General features: G+C 45.9%; 1 protein-coding gene across 4 annotated transcripts in view; it reads left to right on the top strand.

Moving 5' to 3' along the window:
• The window catches only part of LOC124027495 (receptor-type tyrosine-protein phosphatase alpha), a 74437-nt gene that overhangs the window by 27977 nt on the left and 24325 nt on the right, over positions 1-22135 (top strand). The gene's annotated exons all lie outside the window — the stretch shown is intronic.

Raw genomic sequence — 22135 nt, forward strand, 5'->3', positions numbered from 1 at the left:
AGGTGTGCCTTGTTAAAAGTGAATTTGTTTAACTTCTTTCCTTAATGTGTTTGAGCCAATCAGTTGTGTTGTGACAAGGTAGGGATGGTATCCAAAAGATAACCCTATTTGGTAAAAGACCAAGTCCATATAATGGCAAGAACAGCTCATATAAGCAAAGAGAAATGACATTACGTCATTACCTTAAGACATGAAGGTCAGTCAATGCGTAACATTTCAAGAACTTTGAAAGTTTCTTCAAGTGCAGTCACAAAAACCACCAAGCGCTATGATGAAACTGGCTCTCATGAAATCCGCCACCGGAAAGTAGGACCCAGAGTTACCTCTGCTGCAGAGGATACGTTCATTAGAGTTACCAGCCTCAGAAATTGCAGCCAAATAAATGCTTCGGAGTTCAAGTAACAGACACATCTCAATATCAGCAGACTGCGTGAATCATGCCTTCATGGTCGAATTGCTGCGAAGAAATCACTACTAAATGACACCAATAAGAAGAAGAGACTTGCTTTGGCCAAGAAACACGAGCAATGGACATTAGACCTGTGAAATCTGTCCTTTGGTCTGATGAGTTCAAATTTGAGATTATTGGTTCCAACCGCCGAGTAGGTCAACGGCTGATCCCCGAATGTGTAGTTCCCATGTGAAGCATGGAGGAGGTGTGATGGTCTGTGATTTTTATTTTTAATTCAAGGCACACTTAACCAGCATGGCTACCACAGCATTCTGCAGTGATTATGCCATCCCATCTGGTTTGCACTTAGTCTGACTATCATTTGTTTTTCAACAGGACAATGACCCAAAACACACCTCCAGGCTGTGTAAGGGCTATTTGACGAAGAAGGAGAGTAATGGAGTGCTGCATCAGATGACCTGGCCTCCACAATCACCCGACCTAAACCCAGTTGGGATGAGTTGGACCGCAGAGTGAAGGAAAAGCAGCCAACAAGTGCTCAGCATATCTGGCAACTCCTTCAAGATGGTTGGGAAAGCATTCCAGGTGACTACCTCATGGAGCTGTTTCAGAGAATGCCAAGAGTATGCAAAGCTGTCATCAAGGCAAAGGGTGGCTACTTTGAAGAATTTCAAATATAAAATATATTTTGATTTGTTTAACAAATTTGGTTACTACATGTCTTCATGTATATTACTACGTGTCTTCATGTAATATTGTACAAATATTATAAATATTTATTTATACAAATGGTAAAAAATAAAGGCAAAGCCTTGAATGAGTAGGTGTCCAAACTTTTGACTGGTTGTGTGTGTGTATAAGACTTAAGCAGTTGCATGCATACGTGAATAGTGGTTTATTTATTTTTTGGGCCTAACTATTCAAAGCTCCCTTTTGTTATTTAATTTTAAAACTAAAATGCTTGCTTGCATTTCAGAGCATGCATGTCTCGTGTAATGGCATGAAGGAATGATGCAACTTAGCTCTATATTTCAATATACAGGCTAATGTAAGTTATGGTATTAAGACTGAACAGGATACTCTCTTAGGCCTACAGCTCAATGGTGGTTATCGAAGGATACTATACAAAGCCTGATAAGGATAATGACATTATTTTTTATAATAATTGTAATAACAATAAGAAGGAGATCAAGAAAAAAGGAGAGTATAGGAGCGAGACCTGAGTGCATATTATGTGTGACAAATTTGTTAAATTACAATTTTTCGGCCTGTTTGGAACAGTGTAAACTACACAAAATAAATTCTAAATGATACCAGTCTGTTCTAGCGTTTATTAAAGCATTGCAAAGATTAAAAACAGCTGACTCTGTGAAATTGCCTTATCAAACATTTTTCTGTTGCATGAGGCATGGTGCTCACGGAATCAGTATGCTGGTTAACTTTGCTATTATGCACATAGCAACGAAGGTAAAGTCACCAATTTACAGCGCACTGAAGATTGTTTCAGATCCATGGAGAGTGACCATATACAATGCGGGAGAAAGGACCAGACTGATTACCGGAACGCGTACTCTGAGCATGCGCTGACCAGTGACAAGTGTCTTTACAGAGGGTAGTGCGTACGGCCCAGTACATCACTGGGGCCGAGCTCCCTGCCATCCAGGACCTCTATACCAGGCGGTGTCAGAAAATTGTCAGACTCCAGCCACCCAAGTCATAGACTGTTCTCTCTGCTACCGCACAGCAAGCAGTACCAATGCACCAGGTCTAGAACAACAGGACCCTGAACATGTTCTTCCCCCAAGCTATAAGTTTGTCCAGGTAGCTATTTGTCAACTATATGCATTGACCCTTTTTGCACTAACTCTTTTGACTCATCACATGCGCTGCTGTTATGATCTATCCCGTTGCCTAGTCACTGTATCCCTACTTATATGTACAGATCTACCTCAATTACCTCGTACTCCTGCACATCGAATCGGTACTGATACCCTGTGTATTAAGCCAAGTTATCGTTACTCATTGTGTATTTATTCCTCATATTTTTTACATTGTTGGGAAGGGCCCAAAAGGAAGCAATTCACGGTTAGTCTACAACTGTTGTTTATGAAGCATGTTAATCGAGAGCTTGGGACTATAAGGTTCTATCTGATTCTGCATTTTTGTAAAAATTGAGTTATTGACATAGCCTTGTTCTGTTCAATGTTCTCTACCTAGCCTTTATAGTACTCTAAATATCCCAATTCATGTTAAGTTCAAAAGAATACAATATCAAAATCGCTGACACCATTCAAACCAATGAGGGTTCTGAACTTTGAAGCCAATCATCTTTTTGCAGATAGAACCAAGTTTTAGTTCCAAGCTCTCATATTGTTAAGAACTGCAAAGTAGGTATGTTGTCATGCAGGTGAAAGAGGACCCAAAAGCGACTTGGCGAAAACAGAGTCTTTAATCCAGTAAAGTAATTACAAACAAAAAAACACAACTTTCACTCGAAATGACGAGGACAAACTGGAGACTCGATCTTGAACAGCAGGTGAACAGCAGGTTGCCTCGGGAAGGCACTTGAACCAGACAGACTCAGACACCTGCTCACCACGCAGCATCTGAGGAAAACACGACACGACAGGGCGATACACAAACACAGCACGGTGAATTCTAGACAAGGAACCGACAGGACAGGAACGGAACACAAAGGAAGAAATAGGGACTCTAATCAGGGGAAAGGATCGGGAACAGGTGTGGGAAGACTAAATGATTGATTAGGGGAATAGGAACAGCTGGGAGCAGGAACGGAACGATAGAGAGAAGAGAGAGCGAGAGAGTGAGAGAGGGAGGGGGAGAGAGAGGGATAGAAAGAGGGAAAGAACCTAATAAGACCAGCAGAGGGAAACGAATAGAATGGGAAGCACAGGGACAAGACAAGATAATAAATGACAAAACATGACAGTACCCCCACACTCACCGAGCGCCTCCTGGCGCACTCGAGGAGGAATCCTGGCGGCAACGGAGGAAATCATCAATGAGTGAACGGTCCAGCACGTCCCGAGACGGAACCCAACTCCTCTCCTCAGGACCGTAACCCTCCCAATCCACTAAGTATTGGTGACCCCGTCCCCGAGAACGCATGTCCATGATCTTATGTACCTTGTAAATAGGTGCGCTCTCGACAAGGACGGGGGGGGGGAGGGAAGACGAACGGGGGTGCGAAGAAAGGGCTTGACACAGGAGACATGGAAGACAGGATGGACGCGACGAAGATGTCGCGGAAGAACAGTCGCACAGCGACAGGATTGACGACCTGGGAGACATGGAACGGACCAATGAACCGCGGAGTCAACTTACGAGAAGCTGTCGTAAGAGGAAGGTTGCGAGTGGAAAGCCACACTCTCTGGCCGCAACAATACCTTGGACTCTTAATCCTGCGTTTATTGGCGGCTCTCACAGTCTGTGCCCTGTAACGGCAAAGTGCAGACCTCACCCTCCTCCAGGTGCGCTCACAACGTTGGACAAACGCTTGAGCGGAGGGAACGCTGGACTCGGCAAGCTGGGATGAGAACAGAGGAGGCTGGTAACCCAGACTACTCTGAAACGGAGATAACCCGGTAGCAGACGAAGGAAGCGAATTGTGAGCGTATTCTGCCCAGGGAGCTGTTCTGCCCAAGACGCAGGGTTTCTGAAAGAAAGGCTGCGTAGTATGCGACCAATCGTCTGATTGGCCCTCTCTGCTTGACCGTTAGACTGGGGATGAAACCCGGAAGAGAGACTGACGGACGCACCAATCAAACGACAGAACTCCCTCCAAAACTGTGACGTGAATTGCGGACCTCTGTCTGAAACGGCGTCTAACGGGAGGCCATGAATTCTGAATACATTCTCGATAATGATTTGTGCCGTCTCCTTAGCGGAAGGAAGTTTAGCGAGGGGAATGAAATGTGCCGCCTTAGAGAACCTATCGACAACCGTAAGAATCACAGTCTTCCCCGCAGACAAAGGCAGACCGGTAATGAAGTCTAGGGCGATGTGAGACCATGGTCGAGAAGGAATGGGGAGCGGTCTGAGACGACCGGCAGGAGGAGAGTTACCCGACTTAGTCTGCGCGCAGTCCGAACAAGCAGCCACGAAACGGCGCGTGTCACGCTCCTGAGTCGGCCACCAAAAGCGCTGGCGAATAGACGCAAGAGTGCCTCGAACACCGGGATGACCAGCTAACTTGGCAGAGTGAGCCCACTGAAGAACAGCCAGACGAGTGGAAACAGGAACGAAAAGGAGGTTACTAGGACAAGCGCGCGGCGACGCAGTGTGCGTGAGTGCTTGCTTAACCTGTCTTTCAATTCCCAGACTGTTAACCCGACAACACGCCCATAAGGAAGAATCCCCTCGGGATCAGTAGAAGCCACAGAAGAACTAAACAGACGGGATAAGGCATCAGGCTTGGTGTTCTTGCTACCCGGACGGTAAGAAATCACAAACTCGAAACGAGCGAAAAACAACGCCCAACGAGCTTGACGGGCATTAAGTCGTTTGGCAGAACGGATGTACTCAAGGTTCTTATGGTCTGTCCAAACGACAAAAGGAACGGTCGCCCCCTCCAACCACTGTCGCCATTCGCCTAGGGCTAAGCGGATGGCGAGCAGTTCACGGTTACCCACATCATAGTTGCGCTCAGATGGCGACAGGCGATGAGAAAAATAAGCGCAAGGATGAACCTTATCGTCAGACTGGAAGCGCTGGGATAGAATGGCTCCCACGCCTACCTCTGAAGCGTCAACCTCGACAATGAATTGTCTAGTGACGTCAGGAGTAACGAGGATAGGAGCGGACGTAAAACGTTCTTTTAGAAGATCAAAAGCTCCCTGGGCGGAACCGGACCACTTAAAACACGTCTTGACAGAAGTAAGAGCTGTGAGAGGGGCAGCAACTTGACCGAAATTACGAATGAAACGCCGATAGAAATTAGCGAAACCTAAAAAGCGCTGCAACTCGACACGTGACCTTGGAACGGGCCAATCACTGACAGCTTGGACCTTAGCGGAATCCATCTGAATGCCTTCAGCGGAAATAACGGAACCGAGAAAAGTAACGGAGGAGACATGAAAAGAGCACTTCTCAGCCTTTACGTAGAGACAATTCTCTAAAAGGCGCTGTAGAACACGTCGAACGTGCTGAACATGAATCTCGAGTGACGGAGAAAAATTAGGATATCGTCAAGATAGACAAAAACAAAGATGTTCAGCATGTCTCTCAGAACATCATTAACTAATGCCTGAAAAACAGCTGGCGCATTGGCGAGACCGAACGGCAGAACCCGGTACTCAAAATGCCCTAACGGAGTGTTAAACGCCGTTTTCCACTCGTCCCCCCTCTCTGATGCGCACGAGATGGTAAGCGTTACGAAGGTCCAACTTAGTAAAGCACCTGGCTCCCTGCAGAATCTCGAAGGCTGATGACATAAGGGGAAGCGGATAACGATTCTTAACCGTTATGTCATTCAGCCTCGATAATCCACGCAGGGGCGCAGAGTACCGTCCTTCTTCTTAACAAAAAAGAACCCCGCCCCGGCCGGAGAGGAAGAAGGCACTATGGTACCGGCGTCAAGAGACACAGACAAATAATCCTCGAGAGCCTTACGTTCGGGAGCCGACAGAGAGTATAGTCTACCCCGAGGAGGAGTGGTCCCCGGAAGGAGATCAATACTACAATCATACGACCGGTGAGGAGGAAGGGAGTTGGCTCGGGACCGACTGAAGACCGTGCGCAGATCATGATATTCCTCCGGCACTCCTGTCAAATCGCCAGGTTCCTCCTGAGAAGTAGGGACAGAAGAAACGGGAGGGATGGCAGACATTAAACACTTCACATGACAAGAAACGTTCCAGGATAGGATAGAATTACTAGACCAATTAATAGAAGGATTATGACATACTAGCCAGGGATGACCCAAAACAACAGGTGTAAACGGTGAACGGAAAATCAAAAAAGAAATAGTCTCACTGTGGTTACCAGATACTGTGAGGGTTAAAGGTAGTGTCTCAAATCTGATACTGGGAAGATGACTACCATCTAAGGCGAACATGGGCGTAGGCTTCTCTAACTCTCTGAAAGGAATGTCATGTTTCCGAACCCATGCTTCGTCCATGAAACAACCCTCAGCCCCAGAGTCTATCAAGGCACTACATGTAGCACCCGAACCGGTCCAGCGTAGATGGACCGACAAAGTAGTGCAGGATTTTGATGGAGAGACTTGAGTAGTTGCGCTCACCTGTAGCCCTCCGCTTACAGATGAGCTCTGGCTTTTACTGGACATGAATTAACAAAATGTCCAGCAACTCCGCAATAGAGACACAGGCGGTTGGTGATCCTCCGTTCCTCTCTTTAGTCGAGATGCGAATCCTCCCAGCTGCATGGGCTCAGTCTCTGAGCCAGAGGAGGGAGATGGTTGCGATGCGGAGCAGGGAAACACCGTTGATGCGAGCTCTCTTCCACGAGCCCGGTGACGAAGATCTACCCGTCGTTCTATGCGGATGGCGAGAGCAATCAAAGAGTCCACATCTGAAGGAACCTCCCGGGAGAGAATCTCATCCTTAACCACTGCGTGGAGTCCTCCAGAAAACGAGCGAGCAGCGCCGGCTCGTTCCACTCACTAGAGGCAGCAAGAGTGCGAAACTCAATAGAATAATCCGTTATGGACCGTTCACCTTGGCATAAGGAAGCCAGGGCCCTAGAAGCCTCCCTACCAAAAACTGAACGGTCAAAAACCCGAATCATCTCCTCTTTAAAGTTCTGGAACTTGTTAGAGCAATCAGCCCTTGCCTCCCAGATAGCTGTGCCCCATTCTCGAGCCCGGCCAGTAAGGAGTGAAATGACGTAAGCAACCCGAGCTCTCTCTCTAGAGTATGTGTTGGGTTGGAGAGAGAACACAATCTCACACTGCGTGAGAAAGGAGCGGCACTCAGTGGGCTGCCCGGAGTAGCAAGGTGGGTTATTAACCCTAGGTTCTGGAGGCTCGGCAGGCCAGGAAGTAACAGGTGGCACGAGACGTAGACTCTGGAACTGTCCAGAGAGGTCGGAAACCTGAGCGGCCAGGTTCTCCACGGCATGGCGAGCAGCAGACAATTCCTGCTCGTGTCTGCCGAGCATGGCTCCTTGGATCTTGACGGCAGTGTAACGAGCGTCTGAAGTCGCTGGGTCCATTCCTTGGTCGGTTCCTTCTGTCATGCAGGTGAAAGAGGACCCAAAAGCGACTTGGCGAAAACAGAGTCTTTAATCCAGTAAAGTAATTACAAAAAAAAACACAACTTTCACTCGAAATGACGAGGACAAACTGGAGACTCGATCTTGAACAGCAGGTGAACAGCAGGTTGCCTCGGGAAGGCACTTGAACCAGACAGACTCAGACACCTGCTCACCACGCAGCATCTGAGGAAAACACGACACGACAGGGCGATACACAAACACAGCACGGTGAATTCTAGACAAGGAACCGACAGGACAGGAACGGAACACAAAGGAAGAAATAGGGACTCTAATCAGGGGAAAGGATCGGGAACAGGTGTGGGAAGACTAAATGATTGATTAGGGGAATAGGAACAGCTGGGAGCAGGAACGGAACGATAGAGAGAAGAGAGAGCGAGAGAGTGAGAGAGGGAGGGGGAGAGAGAGGGATAGAAAGAGGGAAAGAACCTAATAAGACCAGCAGAGGGAAACGAATAGAATGGGAAGCACAGGGACAAGACAAGATAATAAATGACAAAACATGACATATGTAAAGGACAACTTTAGTCCTGCTGTGCCAACACTTCATTTGACCACCTTTCCTTCCAGTTCTCTGCTACCAATGACTAGAACGAATTGCAAAAACTTTGAGCATCAGCTGTCAGAGCAGCTTACCAATGGCTGTGTACAGGTACAGTGAATCTGTAAATGGCACACCCAACTACCTCATCCCTATATTGTTTTTTATCCTGTTGCTCTTTTGCACCCCAGTATCTCTACTTGCACATCATCTGCACATCTATCTGTCAGGATTTGGCCAGGGTTGTTCCGGTTTTTGGTCACTAGATGCCCCCATTGTGCCTTTTGTTTTCCCTTGATCCCCATTATTATTTGCACCTGTGCCTCGTTTCCCCTGATTGTATTTAAACCCTTTGTTTTCCTCAGTTCTTTGCTCTGTGTTTGTATGTTAGCACCCAGCCCTAGTACTCTGTGAACTCTTGTTGATCCCAGTGGACACTCTTGTGGAATTCTGTTTTTTGTTCTTGTTTGTTTGTTTTTGAGTATCTTTTGAGGCTTTTTGTGCTATACCTTCCACCTTGTGGATTTACCTTTTTGTCTTGGAGGATTACCTTTGTTCTTGTGGAATTCCTTTTGAGGTTGTGGAGTTACATGTTTTCCTGAAGAACTTCACTTTTTACTTCATTAAATACACCGTCTCAAGTACTGCTGTGTCTGCCTCATCTTCTGGGTTCTGCCGACTATTCGTGGCTCAATTGGTTAAGTGACTGTTTCTCACTCCGGAGACCCGGGTTCGTAACCGGGTCCTGACAGAAACACAGAGCCAAAAATGAACCCAGAGGCAGCCAGTTCCCAGGACCTTGTTGCCATGCTGTCCCACCACCAGGAGACTGTCCAACGCCACGAAGCCGCCCTGGTTCAGCAAGAGGCCTTAATGGCTAGACATTCTCATCTTCTGTCGGAGATGCTGACTTCCATAAAGCAGATATCTGTTCGACTTACCCCGGCAACAGTTCCCGTCCCAGTACCTCAGATTCACGTACCCATGGCAGTTAACTCTCTGGCTGAACCTCGTCTTCCACCTCCCCAACGGTTCTCAGGTGATCCAAGTGCTTGAAAAGGGTTTCTCACCCAATGTTCTCTCTCCTTCGAGCTGCAACCCTTGTCGTTCCCCACCGACCGGTCTAAGATCGCATATATCATCACCCTGCTGTCGGAAAAAGCCCTGGCCTGGGCTACTGCTGTGTGGGATGCCCATAGTTCCTGCTGTGCCAGCTACTCTGCCTTTGCTGAGGAATTCAAACGAGTGTTTCAAGGCCCGCAGTGGTCCTGACTCAGCCAAACAGCTCCTGACTCTCCACCAAGGTCGGCGCAGCGTGACGGACTATGCCATCCAGTTCCGCACGGTGGCAGCAGCGAGTGGCTGGAACAACGAGGCGCTCACGGTGTGCTTTCTGAAAGGCCTTTCCGACACTATCCAAGATGAACTGGCCACTCGGGAACCACCGGACAATCTCGAGTCCCTGATCAAGTTGGCCTCACGCATTGACCAGCGTCTGAGAGAGAGAGAACTCAACCGTAGACCTCTAGCCCCTATCAGTCCCAGCTCCGAGTCCCCACCTTTATCCTCGCTGGCTCCACCGGAACCCATGCAGATTGGACGCATCTCCCAGGCTGAGAGAGACCGCCGGATGAGGGAGCGACGCTGTCTATATTGCGGCAAACCGGGCCATTTCCGTTCCACGTGTCCCGGGCTCCAGGGAAACGCTCTGTCCCGTACAGACCGGGGAGAACTGTAACGGGAAACATAACCTCCTCCCATCCGTCCAACTCCCGTCTGCTCATTCCAGTCACCCTTTCCTGGGACAACCACAAGCTTCACCTTCAAGCCTTGGTAGACTCTGGAGCCGCAGGTAACTTCATGGATGGTGTCTGGGCGAAGGAGAATGGCGTTCCCTCTGAACCTCTAAGTGACCCCATGAGGGTTACTACATTGGATGGAAGCCCTTTGGGATCTGGACTTGTCATTCATGTCACTACCTCCTTGCGACTTTCAGTTTCACAACACCAGGAATTGATGAACTTTCATTTGATCTCCTGTTCCGAGTTCCCTCTCGTCCTTGGATACCCCTGGTTTCACAGCCATAACCCTCACATCGACTGGTCTGTGGGCACTATCAAGCAGTGGGGTCCTACGTGCCAAGCTACTTGTATTTTCCCGAATTCCCCGAGTTCTACTCCCGAGTCTTTAGAATCCATCGACCTGACCCGAGTTCCCGAGTGTTACCATGACCTCAAACTGGTATTTAGCAAACAGAGGGCCACCATGCTAGCACCCCATAGACCTTATGATTGCCCCATCGAACTGTTTCCTGGCACTTGAACCCCCCAGGGGTCGGATCTTTTCCCTATCTCCACCCGAACGAGCTGCTATGGATACCTACATCAAGGACGCTCTGGAAGCAGGCCTCATGCGTCCATCCACCTCCCCGGCGGGAGCAGGGTTTTTCTTTGTGGCCAAGAAAGACGGTGGATTACGTCCTTGCATCGACTACCGGGGACTCAATGCCATAACCGTCCGTAACCGTTACCCGCTACCCCTTATGGCCACAGCCTTCGAGCTGCTCCAGGAAGCAGTTGTTTTCACTAAGCTTGACCTGCGGAACGCATACCATCTTGTGCGGATCAGACCTGGTGACGAGTGGAAGACCGCTTTCAACACGCCTACTGGTCACTATGAATACTTGGTGATGCCCTTCGGCCTGACCAACGCCCCAGCGGTGTTCCAAGCGCTCATAAACGATGTGCTTAGGGATATGCTTAACATATTTGTGTTTGTTTACTTGGATGACATCCTCATCTTTTCGAGCTCTCTTCAAGAACACACAAAGCATGTCAGACAAGTACTCAAATGCCTCCTAGACAGCCATCTGTACGTTAAGCCGGAAAAATGTGAATTCCATTCATCCCGAGTACAATTCCTGGGATTTGTAGTGGAACCCGGTCGAGTCCAAATGGACCCCAGGAAGGTAGGGGCGGTAGCGGATTGGCCCACCCCCAAATCCGTTAAGGAAGTTCAGCGTTTCCTGGGCTTCACTAACTTTTACCGCAAGTTCATCAAGAACTTCAGCTTGGTGGCAGCCCCTCTCTCAGCTTTAACCAAGGGTGGCAATGCAAGGTTTTTGTGGGGAAGAGAAGCTGAGACTGCCTTCCAAGGACTCAAGCAGCGCGTCCTCTCTGCTCCCATCCTGATACTACCGACTACGGATGAACCGTTTGTGGTGGAGGTAGACGCCTCAGAGGTTGGTGTTGGAGCTGTCCTGTCTCAGAGGGGTGAAGACAAGAAGCTTCATCCGTGCGCTTTCTTCTCACACCGGCTTACCCCGGCTGAGAGGAACCACGATGTGGGGGATCGTGAACTCCTAGCAGTTAAGATGGCATTGAAGGAATGGAGACACTGGCTCGAGGGGGCTTCTCACCCGTTTCAAGTGCTTACGGACCACAAAAATCTGGAGTATATCCAGCAGGCGAAGCGGTTGAACTCTAGACAAGCTAGATGGTCTCTTTTCTTCAATCGATTCCAGTTTATCCTCACCTATCGGCCCGGGTCGAAGAATCTCAAACCAGATGCCCTGTCCCGAGTCTACGCTCCTGCCATTCGACATGACACGGACATGCCTGTCCTTCCTGCTGCTAAGATCGTGGCTCCGATCTCGTGGCAAGTTGAGGATACCGTGAGACGAGCTCAAGCTATTGAACCGGACCCGAAAGGAGGTCCTGCCAATCGGTTGTTTGTCCCCAAGGCAGTGAGGACTCAGGTCCTTCTGTGGGGGCACTCCTCTCGCCTCACCTGTCACCCGGGCGTAGGTCGCACATTGGAGTTCATCCAGCGTAAGTTCTGGTGGCCTACCACTTTCGTCAATGCCCGCCCCGTGTGCTGCCAGGGCAAATCTTCTCACCTCCGCCCGCAAGGACTCCTTTACCTGTTCCCCACAGACCCTGGTCCCATATCTCGTTGGACTTTATTACTGGCCTTCCTCCATCCCATGGCAATACTACTATCCTAGTCATAATCGACAGGTTTTCAAAGGCGGCCAGGTTCGTCCTGGCAGTTATAGACTGCAAATGTACAGTCAATCATAGTGCCATCCGTTTCGTCACCAAAGCCCCATATACCACTCACCATGTATGAGTGGTATATGTCATACTCACCACATGTATGACATGTATGCTCTCGTTGGCTGGCCCTCGCTTCGTATTCGTCGCCAAACCCACTGGCCCGAGGTCATCTATAAGTCTTTGCTTGGTAAATCCCCACCTTATCTCAGCTCAGTGGTCACCATAGCAGCACCTACTTGTAGCACGCGCTCCAGCAGGTATATTTCACTGGTCACCCCCAAAGCCAATTCCTCCTTTGGCCGCCTTTCCTTCCAATTCTCTGCTGCTAGTAACTGCAACGAATTGCAAAGAAATCACTGAAGCTGGAGAATCATATCTCCCTCACTAACTTTAAGCATCAGCTATAAGAGCAGCTTACAGATCATTGCACCTGTACATTGCCCATCTGTAAATAGCCCATCCAACTACCTCATCCCCATGTTATTTATTTATTTATTATCTTTCCTCTGAACCCCAGTATCTCTACTTGCACATTCATCTTCTGCACATCTATCACTCCAGTGTTAATGCTAAATTGTAATTATTTCGCAACTACAGCCTATTTATTGCCTTACCTCCCTAATCTTACTTCATTTGCACACACTGTATATAGACTTTTTCTATTGTGTTATTGACTGTACATTTGTTTATGCCATGTGTAACTCTGTGTTGTTGTTGTTTTATAATAAGTATTAGCCTAGGCACAGTTGGTGCGAAAGAAAAGGATCAGAGGCTTGATAAACCACCAGCCACAGCTAAGGGGTCAGGTAGAAAACTCACTGTTTTGCGCAAAAAAAGCAGTGTAAGTGCAGTGGTTAACCTATGTTCTGTCACACTTCTTGCTTTTAAATATGAACGTTAACGCCACCACTGTTTTATATAGGCCTATGTGCAGGGAATTATAAACCCAAAATGTAACGGATTATAAAATATCCATCACACACAATTACAATAGGCTAAACAACATGCAAAGATAATTGTGTGTGAGGAATGTATCTTTTATAATGAACTGAACCACTGTCACACTTGGACAGGATCTTGTGTGCTTTTTGGGTCTTTGCTTATACGGTTAGGCCTAATGCACATTGGCATCTTTATCCTGCAGCGTCCTGATCTCAAGAAGCCTAAATCCAGCAAGACTTTTGCCGATTTGAGTTCAGGTTTGGAAGACATTTTCCCTGTAAGATTGAGCCTTGTGTTGGACAGGAGTGTATTGTTCATGAGGCAACAGTCAACACCAGTGACTCACATGCATGATGCTTTTGGAATATCTTGGCCATCAGATATAATGCAGCGTTTGCACTGGATTCACTGTTCTGAATAGGTTGTGTATGTATGCACCACTGTTGCTGTTTATAAGGAGGCACATGAACATTATGACGTTTGGGCCCGCGCCCTTCCGCACTTAAATACCTTACCTGTCTTACCGACAAATGCCAACGTTGAAATTAAGGCTGTTCTTTTCAATTGTTCACCTATTTTGATCCATTTGAGATCAGATGGCAACTAAACAAAGCGTGAGGAAAAATACTGAAAAACAGGCCTTCGCAGTATCGAACTGAATGTGTGTTGTGGACTGCTGCAATATCGCAATTGTGAAGGGGCTTTACGAATACCTTTTTTATAAGGAGCACGTGTGCATAAGTTGAAAAATGTAGGCGTACACAAAGAAATTAAGGAGCACAATGAGAAATATTTGAGATATTAAAGCTAGAATCCTTATTTATTTTTCTAGGTGCACTAGTGCTAAAAAAAAGAACCCAGGTCACACAGCAAAATATTTGGGTGCATACGTGAGTATAATGGTCGCATGCAGAGCCCTGTGTGGCTATTAATGCAGTGACATGAAGGTTAGGCCAGTAATAAAACATTTCCTCCAATGTCGTCTAAGTCTACACTTATGTTTTATTTATTTCACCTTTATTTAACCAGGTAGGCTAGTTGAGAACACCTTTATTTAATCCAGGTAGGCTAGTTGAGAACACCTTTATTTAACCAGGTAGGCTAGTTGAGAACACCTTTATTTAACCAGGTAGGCTAGTTGAGAACACCTTTATTTAACCAGGTAGGCTAGTTGAGAACAATTTAACCAGGTCATTGAGAACAAGTTCTCGACCTGGCCAAGATAAAGCATAGCAGTGTGAACAGACAACAACACAGAGTTACACATGGAGTAAACAATAAACAAGTCAATAACACAGTAGAAAAAAGAGTGTATATACATTGTGTGCAAAAGGCATGAGGAGGTAGGGGAATAATTACAATTTAGCAGATTAACACTGGAGTGATAAATGATCAGATGGTCATGTGCAGGTAGAGATACTGGTGTGCAAAAGAGCAGGAAAGTAAATAAATAAAAACAGTATGGGGATAAGGTAGGTAAATTGGGTGGGCTATTTACCGATGGACTATGTACAGCTGCAGCGATCGGTTAGCTGCTCAGATAGCAGATGTTTAAAGTTGGTGAGGGAGATAAAAGTCTCCAACTTCAGCGATTTTTGCAATTCGTTCCAGTCATGTTAGGGCCTGGATGATCCCAGTATCACTTTTATTTTCCCCCAAGGCAAATATGAAAACACGATGTAGACTTCACTCGTCGGTCCGTTAACCTGATGTATGTAAAATATTGTGTGCTTGGAAAATAAATAGATGTGACTCGTTGATAACATAATGATGTTTGTTTACGATATTAGGACTGTTATCCTAAAGAAGAGAAATCCTCTTTTGTATTTTGTTTCCTTGCCACAATACTTACTATTACCGCGTTTGTGGTTCGTCCCTGATTTGTGGTTCGGAGTCAAAACAATAAAACAGTAACCCTGTTGAACACCTTATTAGTCAGTAGTAGAAGAACAACATATCTCTGCCTGAATTGTTTATCTCCCTAGAAATAGGCCGTTTGATGAGACCGCTCATCTCAGAGGGTTGCTGTGATGAAAATGGAGGATAATGCAGTAAGATATCAAAACATAGGAAGTGAGAAATGGGTCACTTTTGGAAAAGTTCTGCACGTTCTGGGCCAAGCAGAACCAGGTGGACTAACATTGATAAAAACGTTTTTAGTTCTGATGAGCTGGCTAGAATGTTATAGACATGGCCTTAATCAATTGGATTTGCCTGTTTGGAACTAAGCCTTAGATATCGGAAGATTGCGATCCGAAATGAAGCATTGATAGGAAGCCACTGTGGACCACGTCTTTCTTCTCTGGGGTAGCAGAATATCTTGATCGGGTATAGCTGTCAACAAAGCTTTCGCAACAGGAAACTGAGCAAGAGGAGAACATTGTACGATTGCTGTATAGTACAGAGTATCATGGCATACTAGGGTTAGAAGATGTTTGTGTTATCAAACTTAGATTTTTTGGGGGTGCTAGGCTATATTTACCATAAGCTTTGAGTGATGAGGCTGAATATTCTCATATGGATGGATGTGCATGATTCCGAGTCCCTCACATTCTACTGCTACTACAACCAGAGATTGTTCAGTAAGCTTTCTCTACGGTCTCTGCTACAAATAGGCCTATAAGAGCCATCACTCCAAAGGGTGTTTTGTTCTCTTACTTGACTATAAAAGAGAGCAAAGAGAGCACTTTGTTGTTGTGTTGAGTGAGTGTAGCCTAGGTAGGCCTATGAAGTAGAAACACTTGACTAGTGCCTCTTGAATTAATAATTTCCTCTCTCCACTTAAGTCACTGGGACATGCCTCTCACAGCACCCACACCTCTCTGTGGACACACACACACAGAGAAAGGGTTTGGGGACTGCTTAGGTGGACAAAACACATCTATCTGGGTCCCCATAGACTAATGCACTCAGACCTATAGATCAGACTGGTAGGCTACACTTGTACTCTACACTCACTAACTGCCTCAGTTACTATCAGTTACGGAGCTACTAGCTCCGGTTAGCATCGGAGGGCTTCACCTCACCACATAAACACTCCGGACACATGGTGTCCAAAAAGGTCATTTAGGCTCCCAGTGTTGCAAGCGGATTTCAAGTGCAAAGACTGATTCATACAAGACAGCTGATGCAACCATACCAAATTTAAAGAGGATGATGCTGTTTCAATCGGTCTAACATTAATTTATAGTTGCTAATGTTAATGGGGATGGTGGTGTCATAGCTGAATCATTGGTTGTGAGGATGGTTGTTCTGTGGGTCAGGTGAGGGGAGGCTGGGGAATTCGACAGGAAGGGTTAAAGGGTCAGAGGCTGGTTTTGGATGAGCAAGGGGTTTAGGGGACTAGCAGGCAGACAGACTGCAGGGGAAGGAAGCAATGGTCTGGGCTCTTGCTGTTTTACGACTTTCCTGGAGTCTGAATCAGCAAGAGAGATGGTCTACCTGGGAGGGAGAAAGGCAGATAAAAGGCGATACATTTTTTGTCGGCTTTCCATGCTTTGTTTCTGCTCGTTAAGTTATTGTGGCAACTTTTAAATGAAGCGAAACGCCATTTTAAGAAGGAAGGAAATTTGCTCAATAAAATTTTAGTATGAAATGCATAATCTACTATATTAAGTGTGTTTAGTGTGTAGGCCTCTGTCGGTATGTTGGTTGTTTTCCTTTTAGTTCTATCCTGGATTCAGCTCTGCAGTGATTAGTCTGCTTTAAGAGCAAAGTCAAGTGAAACACTCGCAATGCACAAGGCCACTATTTAAATTTAGAAACACCTCTTCTAAATTTAGCACAGGGATGAACCCTCATTCTCTGTACTCGTTTAGGGATAGAAAACGGCAAAAGTCAAACATTTACGTTTACATTTTAGGAACGGTTAGGGTTAAGTGCCTTCCTTAAAACTTCTAGGCAATCCCGTTAACGGGATTGATATGACAACAGCCAGTGAAAGTGCAGAGCGCCAAATTCAAACAACAGAAATCTCAGAATTAAGATTCCTCAAACATACATGTATCTTATACCATTTTAAAGGTAATCTTGTTGTTAATCCCACCAAAGTGTCTGATTTCAAATAGGCTTTACAGTGAAAGCACCACAAACGATTATGTTAGGTCAGAGCCAAGCCACAGCAAAACTCTGCCAGTTTTCCTGCCAAAGAAAGGAGTCACAAAAAGCACAAATAGAGAAAATGAATCACTGACCTTTGTTGATCTTCATCAGATGACACTTGTAGGACTTCATGTTACACAATACATACAGTGGGGCAAAAAAGTATTTAGTCAGCCACCAATTGTGCAAGTTCTCCCACTTAAAAGATGAGAGAGGCCTGTAATTTTCATCATAGGTACACTTCAACTATGACATACAAAATGAGGGGAAAAATCCAGAAAATCACATTGTAGGATTGTTTATGAATTTATTTGCAAATTATGGTGGAAAATAAGTATTTGGTCAATAGCAAAAGTTTATCTCAACACTTTGTCATTGCCAACAAAGGGTATATAACAGAGGTCAAATGTTTTCTGTAAGTCTTCACAAGGTTTTCACACACCGTTGCTGGTATTTTGGCCCATTCCTCCATGCAGATCAGATCTCCTCTAGAGCAGTGATGTTTTGGGGCTGTTGCTGGGCAACACGTACTTTCAACTCCCTCCAAATATTTTCTATGGGGTTGAGATCTGGAGACTGGCTAGGCCACTCCAGGACCATGAAATGCTTCTTACAAAGCCACTCCTTTGTTGCCCGGGCGGTGTGTTTGGGATCAGTGTCATGCTGAAAGACCCAGTCACGTTTTATCTTCAATGCCCTTGCTGATGGAAGGAGGTTTTCACTCAAAATCTCATGATACATGGCCCCATTCATTCTTTCCTTTACACGGATCAGTCATCCTGGTCCCTTTGCAGAAAAACAGCCCCAAAGCATGATGTTTCCACCCCCATGCTTCACAGTAGGTATGGTGTTCTTTAGATGCAACTCAGCATTCTTTGTCCTCCAAACACGACAAGTTGAGTTTTTACCAAAAAGTTATATTTTGGTTTGATCTGACCATATGACATTCTCCCAATCTTCTTCTGGATCATCCAAATGCTCTCTAGTAAACTTCAGACGGGCCTGGACATGTACTGGCTTAAGCAGTGGGACACGTCTGGCACTGCAGGATTTGAGTCCCTGGCGGCGTAGTGTATTACTGATGGTAGGCTTTGTTACTTTGGTCCCAGCTCTCTGCAGGTCATTCACTAGGTCCCCCTGTGTGGTTCTGGGATTTTTGCTCACCGTTCTTGTGATCATTTTGACCCCACGGGGTGAGATCTTGCGTGGAGCCCCAGATCGGGGGAGATTATCAGTGGTCTTGTATGTCTTCCATTTCCTAATAATTGCTCCCACAGTTGATTTCTTCAAACCAAGCTGCTTACCTATTGCAGATTCAGTCTTCCCAGCCTGGTGCAGGTCTACAATTTTGTTGCTGGTTTCCTTTGACAGCTCTTTGGTCTTGGCCATAGTGGAGTTTGGAGTGTGACTGTTTGAGGTTGTGGACAGGTGTCTTTTTATACTGATAACAAGTTCAAACAGGTGCCATTAATACAAGTAACGAGTGGAGGACAGAGGAGCCTCTTAAAGAAGAAGTTACAGGTCTGTGAGAGCCAGAAATCTTGCTAGTTTGTAGGTGACCAAATACTTATTTTCCACCATAATTTGCAAATAAATTCATTAAAAATCCTACCATGTGATTTTCTGGATTGTTTTTCTTCTCATTTTGTCTGTCATAGTTAAAGTGTACCTATGATGAAAATTACAGACCTCTCATCTTTTTAAGTCGGTAAGACGGTTGACATCTAGTGGAAGCCTTAGGAAGTGCAAAATAACCAATATCACACTGTGTATTCAATAGGGGCTGGGTTGAAAATCGACCAACCTCAGACTTCCCACTTCCTGTTTGGATTTCTTCTCAGGTTTTTGCCTGCCATATGAGTTCTGTTATATTTACAGCCATCATTCGAACAGTTTTAGAAACGTCAGAGTGTTTTCCATCCAAGATAACTAATAATATGCATATATTAGCAACTGGGACTGAGGAGCAGGCAGTTTACTCTGGGCACCTTTCATCCAAGCTACTCAATACTGCCCCTGCAGCCATAAGAAGTTAAGGGCACATCGGCATATTATTCACCTAGTCGTCAGGGATTCGAACTAGCAACCTTTTGGTTACTGGCCCAACGCTCTTAACCGCTAGGCTACCTGCCGCCCAGGCGTGCCGCAAAGTCATAAAACCTCCCATTCGAAAAAGATAGCAGTCAGAGTGCAGTATAACTGCAGTATGCTGCAAATAGTCCAAAATAGCAGTCGACTGCAGTTACTGCACATTTACTGCAATTTCAAAACTGTCATATTTTTTGTAAGGGCAACTATTAATACATTTTCTCTTCTTAAAATCATATTTTAAACCTTACTGTCACCTTAACCTTAAACACACCGCTAGCCTTAGCCCTACCCTAACCTTTTAATTAAGACCAACAAGCTCATTTTTGTTCAATTTGTATGATATAGCCAATTTTGACTTTGTGGCTGTTTTTATCTAGTGGAAATCCAAGTGTAGGCTACAGAGAAAAGCTGTTTGGCTCAGACGACTCACGAATAGGAAGAGATTTGCAGCAGGTGTTTCTGATTAATAAACATTGCCTTGCTGGTGGCTGGTACCATTTTAAATAAAACCCACCCTGAAACAAAACGTAGGCTGAAATAAATGTGCTCGTCATCTCATAGGAAAAGACATTTAAGACTCATGGTTTCATCCGAAGTCACACATTCGGATTTGGCACTTCAAGCCCAAATATCATACTTTGACTTACTGATGATGACTTATTGACTTGTGTCGATGTGCAACATAATGGGTAAGCTCTGTCCGTCGTCTTTCAGCTCAAAAAAGTGAATTTCTACCGGTGTGGGCATTTAATATCATACATTTGATAGAGGATGAGTAGGCCAACAGGTCCCCATTTGGAAGTGTCCAACTGCTTGAAGACCAGGGCTGGGAAATACTGGTCTAAACTGTAAGAATCACAGCCTTTCCCCCTAGATAGAAGTGGCACAGTAGCTGTTTTTTGCACCCAATTTGGAGGTTCTAGCAGCAAATTCCTGATAACCAGGATTTGTGTGTCTGTCTGCAGTCATCCCTGTGCGTGTGTGTGTGGCTAGATTGCAATAAAGAGAGCCAGACGGACTGGATTATTCCTGGGTCAGAACCATGGGATTAGGCCAGGGATTATCACAGCTCAGTCAGTAAAACCGCACCCAGTGGACTGGTGGGATAACATCAGACAGTCAGCCCACCATGCCGGCGCTCTCTAGGCCCTTCCCTACACACACATTTCAACTGAATCCCCTTCATTGTTGTTTGAGGTGAGCCCCACTGCAGTCAATGCAGAAAGCTATTACACAATACAAGCAATTTTGCCATGTCCAAATTCAAAATCTGAAAAAATTGTCTCAATCCCAACTTGTGGGTCCTTCGCAGTCCCTAACTTCTCGAATTATTTCCAAAAGTAGGTTAACTTTGTCCCATCTTGCACACGTTTCCTTCACCGTGTCCCACTATGTGGTCGTTTATTATTCATGTTACGGTGCACCACCTGGATACGAGACACATCCAGAACAAGAGGGAGAGAGTGACGGGGATTTAGCACACAGAATGGTGGGCTTCTATGTACATCTGATGGCTCAGTTGGTTGGAGCACGGAGCTGGCAAAAATGGGGTTGTGGGTTCGATGCCCGCATGGGTCATAGTAGGTTTGGGCGAGATGGCCTAAAAAAAAACATATTTTTAATATATTTATTTATTGATGGACTATTTAAAATATATACACAACATGGCATAAGTTTGTGCTGCTCGTCGAACATCTCATTCCAAAATTAATATGGAGTTGGTCCCCTTTTGCTGCTGTAACAGCCTCCACTATCCTGGAAAAGCTTTCCACTAGATGCTGGAACACAGCAGCGAGAACTTGCTTCCATTCAGCCACGAGCATTAGTGTTGTCGGGCACTGATGTTGGGCTATTAGGACTGGCTCGCAGTCGGCGTCCCTATTCATCCCAAAGGTGTTCCATAGGATTGAGGTCAGGGCTCTGCAGGCCAGTCAACTTTTTCCACACCTATCCCAACAAACTATTTCTGTATGTACCTCACTTTGTGCACAGGGGCATTGTCATGCTGAAGCAGGGAAGGGGCTTCATCAAACTGTTGCCACAAAGTTGGAAGCACAGAATTGTCTAGAATGTCATTGTATGCTGTAGCATTAAGATTTCCCTTCACTGGAACTAAGGGGTCTAGCCCGAACCATGGAAAACAGCCCCAGACCATTATTCCTCCTCCACCAAACTTCTCAGTTGGCACTATGCATTCGGGCAGGTAGCGTTCTCCTGACATCCGCCAAACCCAGATTCGTCCATCGGACTGCCAGATGGTGAAGCATGATTTATCACTCCAGAGAACCCATTTCCACTGCTCCAGAGTCTAATGGCGGCGAGCTTTATGCCACTCCAGCCAACTCTTAGCATTGCGACTGGTGATCTTAGGCATGTGTGCGGCTGCGCGGCCATAGAAACACATTTCATGAAGCTCCCGACTAACAGTTCTTGTGCTGATGTTGCTTCCAGAGGCAGTTCGGAAGTCGGTAGTGAGTGTTGCAACCCAGGACAGACGATTTTTACGTGCTTCAGCACTCGGCGGTCCCGTTCTGTGAGCTTGTATGTGTTAAACTAACTGTAAATCACATTATTTAAAAGCTGCTGCTAAGTAAGCAGATCAAATAAATTATGCAGGCATTGTTTGATAACCTAACCGCAGAATATGTAGTGCATTCAGTATTGTTTTTTTTTAACTGAGGAGATGGTCAGATATTTTGGGGATAAATCACACCTAGCAAGTTTGGGATCAGTCAA

The sequence above is a fragment of the Oncorhynchus gorbuscha genome, linkage group LG03 (assembly GCF_021184085.1).
Source record: "Oncorhynchus gorbuscha isolate QuinsamMale2020 ecotype Even-year linkage group LG03, OgorEven_v1.0, whole genome shotgun sequence".
In the NCBI taxonomy this organism is placed as follows: domain Eukaryota; kingdom Metazoa; phylum Chordata; class Actinopteri; order Salmoniformes; family Salmonidae; genus Oncorhynchus; species Oncorhynchus gorbuscha.